The 5,456-nt window shown below is 39.1% G+C and overlaps 1 pseudogene; it reads left to right on the top strand.

The window, feature by feature from the left end:
* The first annotated feature begins 2,920 nt into the window (after positions 1-2,920).
* On the top strand, positions 2,921-5,141 carry LOC118905326 (annotated as a pseudogene).
* Positions 5,142-5,456: the final 315 nt, after the last annotated feature.

Raw genomic sequence — 5,456 nt, 5'->3', positions numbered from 1 at the left:
TCTACAACATGTTTATCTAAGATGAAATTCTCAGAGCACTTTCAGTGAAATTCAATGCCAAATTAAAGTTCAGAATTTCTCCTACCAAAGCCACATTTACTACCTCTACTTTTGTGATAATCATGCTCTCACTTTTCTTTTTTTTTTTTTTAACTTATTTATTTATTTTATTTTATTTTTGCCTGTGTTGGGTCTTTGCTGCTGCGCGCAGGCTTTCTCTAGTTGCGGCAAGTGGGAGCTACTCTTCTTTGTGGTGCGTGGGCTTCTCATCGCGGTGGCTTCTTTTGTTGCGGAGCACAGGCTCTAGGTGTGTGGGCTTCAGTAGTTGTGGTGCACGGGTTCTAGAGTGCAGTCTCAGTAGCTGTGGTGCACGGGCTCAGTTGCTCCGCGGCATGTGGGATCTTCCCGGACCAGGGCTTGAACCCGTGTCCCCTGCATTGGCAGGCAGATTCTTAACCACTGCGTCACCATGGAAGTTCGCCCTCACTTTTCTTTACCTTTTGTACCATCAAAGGTTTTATCCCTAACCTACAGGTTAAGTGTTGCCTGTTTTTGACTTTATCTAAATGAACCCTACTGCATGTAGTATGCTATAACTTGCTCCATATTCTCATACACATTTGTGAGGTTGACCCAAGAAAGTGTGTTGCTGCCAATAATTTTTTTCCACTGTATTCTATTTGTTTTTTGCCTATACCACATTTTTGTTCAAACTACTCTTGACATTTGAGTTGTTTCCGTTATTTTTGCCATTGCAAACAAAACTATCAAATCATATAAAATTGCGTTTGCTTTATGCATATTAATTTTGTATCCAGCAACTTTACTAAAATCTCTTCTTAATTCTAGTAATTTATCTCTCAATTTTTTACTATTCTATGTCTATTTATAAAATCCACAAATAATGGCATCTTTGCTTTTTTCCAATCCACATCTCCATTATTTATTTTTCTTTATTACTAATACTGGACCTCTAGTACATATTGAGCCTGCCAATCAGATTGTGGTTCAAATTCTCAGTTACAGCTTTTTACCCTTCTCAGCACAGCACTTATGTTCAAGAAAGTTGATTTTCCTTGTTATCTTCTGGGGTGTGAGGTAGGGAGGGCATGTTTAATCCTGGCTCACCATTATACATTTAGCCATTTGATGTCCTAGTTTTATAGGGGAGATGTGTCTTCCTATTAGACTCCTTATCTTGAACAAGTCTTGGGCTTTGTTTCCTGTTGCCATATCCTGTGGGGCCATGGAGAAACATGGTTAGGGAATAAGCCAGTTCCATTTCTCAACTTACCTTTCTGAGCTCTTGACTTAACTTAGATAATTGACCTGAAATTTTTTACCTTATTATCAGTTCACTGATGCATTTAAGGAAATTTTATTAAATATATTTTATGAGAACTGTTTAGTTGTTTTTATTGGCAAGTCAGTCCAGGCACCCAGCCTGCCATGTTAGCGGAAAAAAAGCAGATGAGTTGAAGAACTATGAAAACAAACTAGGCTGCTGATTCTTCAGACAGGATGCAAGAACTAGTTTAAGTGTACCCTTTGAAGTAAGGCCAGTTTTCTAAACAATTTTTAAATCCTTTTTCAAAAAATAATGACAATGCCAAGATTATTTTCCTTTTCCAGTAAAAGCCATGTACTGCATATCCGACAGTAGGTAAAAATATCCAAAGAGTGCATTCATTGCACCCTGATGTCATTTCTCTTGGTGAAAACACTATTACGTTTTTTTCCAGAAAAACTATCTCCGTGCCAACACATATTATGCCAGTCAGTTACACATCAAGTTTTGAACTCCAAACACCTACACAAAGTTCTTCATGATTAGCTCTCACTTCTCAGAAATAACACAGTAATGTTCCAGCGTTCCTGAGAGATCATAGTATTCTTTTACAGTCCGTTTGATGTATGTTTCCAAAATGCCAGACAGAAACGCATAATGCCTTCAGAATTTGTGCCAAGTACACATAGCTGAGATTACTCAGATAAAGTCATATTAATCTTAAAGACATTTGCTATTTTTTTAGAATGACAAAAGGGCATTCATAAAATTTTATGTCTAATTTACTTTGTTTATTCTATGGGTGTAACCCTTAATTGTTTGTTTTGCTATTTAAGTCAGTGTTTGCTGAACAAAATGACAGGCATTTTGAGTCCCACTTTCCTGCATCCAGCATAACTGAGGTTATCAGATTGGACTCGCATATTCAGAAGAGGAAAACAGGCACTAAAATAAGGAGGCAAGGACTCCTTTTTTGTATCTATAACGTCTGGCGCTACCCCTGGTATGTGGGAGAAGCTAAATATTTATGAAAGGAATAATAATGTTGAGGGATATTAAATAGAATTCCCCACTTGTGCCAGGAAGAAAATGACAGAGAAAGAAGACAGGCTCTGGGGTTCGATAGATCTGGGCTTGTATTTCAGCAACGTCAATCATTAACTTCCTGGCACTAACAAGTGAACATCAGTTTCCTAATCTGTAAGGAAGTGTATAATGCCTAATTCACAGGGCCGTGAATTGTGGGGATTAAGTGAGATGGCACATAAGCAAAGCAACTAGCATAGTTCCTGGCACAAAGTTGTCATTCAGTAAGTTATTTTCCTACTCTCAACCCACTTTTTCAAACACTGTTTAAAAATTATCTCGAGAGAAAAACGACTGCCGCTGAGGGTGCGAGCGACGTGTGCGCGCTGAGTAGGGGGAGAGGCCTGGCATGTACTGAAATGGGACTGAGAGTTGTCTGCTGGTTCTCAGCTCAAAGAAGATTCTACAGTCCTTATTGATCCTTTTTCTTGGCATAACCATTTTCTGAAGCAAAGTTAACCTAGTTTTCTAGTTTGAGCTTTCTTTTTAGCTATCTTTTTAAAAAAATTTTTTTACTCTATAAACTAGACAAGAGATAGTTCTACAATGTCCAAGTCATTCCAGCAGTCATCTCTTGGTAGCGACTTGCAGGGTCGTGGGCGTGACCTGTCTGCAGCAGGAATAGGCCTTCTTGCTGCTGCTACCCAGTCTTTAAGTATGCCAGCATCTCTTGGAAGGATGAACCAGGGTACTGCACACCTTGCCACTTTGACGAATCTTGGAATGAGTTCTTCATTGAATTAACAAGGAGCTCATAGTGCACTCTCTTCTGCTAGTATTTCTTCCCATAATTTGAATTCTGTATTTAACATTGGAAGTAGAGGTCCCCTCCCTTTGTCTTTTCAGCACCGTGGAGATGCATACCAGACCAGTAACATTTTGGCCAACTTTGGTCTGTCTGCTAGAGACTTAGATGAACTGAGTCATTATCCAGAGGACAAGATTACTCCTGAGAACTTGTCCCAAATCCTTCTACAACTTGAAAGGAGGAGAACTGAAGAAGGCCCTACATTGAGTTATGGTAGAGATGGCAGATCTGCTACATGGGAGCCACCATACAGAGTACCTAGGGATGATTGGAAAGAAAAAAAGCACTTTAGAAGAGATAGTTTTGATGATCATGGCCCTAGTTTCAACCCAGTGCTTGATTATGACCATGGAAGTTGTTCACAAGAATCTGGTTATTATGACAGAATGGATTATGAAGATGACAGATTAAGAGATGGAGAAAGGTGTAGGGATGATTCTTTTTTTGGTGAGACCTCGTGTAACTATCATAAATTTGACAGTGAGTATGAGAGAATGGGACATGGTCCTGGCCCCTTACAAGAGAGATCTCTCTTTGAGAAAAAGAGGGGCACTCCTCCAAGTAGCAATATAGAAGACTTCCATGGACTCTTACTGAAGGGTTATCCCCATCTGTGCTCTATATGTGATTTGCCAGTTCATTCTAATAAGGAGTGGAGTCAACATATCAATGGAGCAAGTCACAGTTGTTGATGCCAGCTTCTTGAAATCTACCCAGAATGGAACCCTAACAATGATACAGGACACACTATGGGTGATCCATTCATGTTGCAGCAATATACAAACCCAGCACCGGGAATTCTGGTACCTCCATCTCCCTCATTTCATATTGGGGGACCAGCAGTTGGACCAAGAGGAAATCTAGGTGCTGGAAATGGAAATCTGCAAGGACCAAGACACATGCAAAAGGGCAGAGTGGGAACTAGCCAGGTTGTTCACATCATGGATTTCTGGCAAGGGAAAAACTTGAGATATCAACTATTACAGCTGGTGGAACCATTTGGAGTTATTCAAATCATCTGATTCTAAATAAAATTAATGAGGCATTTATTGAAATGGCAACCACAAAAGATGCTCAGGCTGCAGTGGATTATTATACAGCTACACCAGCATTAGTATTTGGCAAGCCAGTGAGAGTTCATTTATCCTAGAAGTATAAAAGAATAAAGGCCTTTATTGAGATGGAGACCAGAGAAGATGCAATGGCAATGGTTGACCACTGTTTGAAAAAGGCCCTTTGGTTTCAAGGGAGATGTGTAAAAGTTGACCTGTCTGAAAAATACAAAACATTGGTACTTAGGATTCCCAACAGAGGCATTGACTTACTGAAAAAAGATAAATCCCAGAGAACATCTTACTCTCCAGATGGCAAAGAATCTCCAAGTAATAAGAAATCCAAAACTGATGGTTCCCAGAAGACTGAAAGTACAACTGAAGGTAAAGAACAAGAAGAGAAGTCAGGTGAAGATGGTGAAAAAGATACAAAGGATGACCAGGCAGAACAAGAACCTAACATACTTCTTGAATCTGAAGATGAGCTACTTGTAGATGAAGAAGCAGCAGCAGCACTGCTAGAAAGTGGCAGTTCAGTGGGAGATGAGACAGATCTTGCTAATTTAGGGGATGTGCCATCTGATGGGAAAAAGGAAACTTCAGAAAAAGCTGTGTGAAAAAAGATGCAAATGCGAGTGCTTCAGCAACTGCGAAGATAAAGCTTAAAAAGGTGGACAAGATTGAGGAACTTGACCAAGAAAATGAAGCAGTGTTGGAAAACAGAATTAAAAATTAGGAAAATACAGAACCAGGTGCTGAATCTGCTGAGAATGCTGATGATCCCAACAAAGATACAAGTGAAAACGCAGATGGCCACAGTGATGAAAACAAGGAGGACTATACAATCGCAGATGAGTACAGAATTGGACCATATCAGCCCAATGTTCCTGTTGAAATTTCTGAGTAAATTGTCAGAAGAACACAGGCAGAAGAAGGAAGCTTAAGATGTGCAAGAAGCTTAATGATTTCAAAGAAAATAATGGTTCTTTGTTTTTAAATGTTAACCTTTTTTAAATACAATACAGATAGAAGAAAACTATTGTACTCTGTTGTTATAGTGGAAAAATAATAGACGTCTGTTCAAGTGTTAAGTGTTATAGCAAAACTACATATACGGTTAAGTTAATGAAGAATTGTTTTTGTTTTATCAAAATGGTAACAGACAGAAATACTTTGTAGAGACTGACTTCATATGCTACTTAAGACACTTGTACCACTAAGA

This window comes from Balaenoptera musculus, chromosome 12 (assembly GCF_009873245.2).
Source record: "Balaenoptera musculus isolate JJ_BM4_2016_0621 chromosome 12, mBalMus1.pri.v3, whole genome shotgun sequence".
NCBI classification, from domain to species: Eukaryota; Metazoa; Chordata; class Mammalia; order Artiodactyla; family Balaenopteridae; genus Balaenoptera; species Balaenoptera musculus.
The sequence above is the reverse complement of the archived record's forward strand: the minus strand, read 5'-3'. Positions and strand labels throughout refer to the sequence as shown.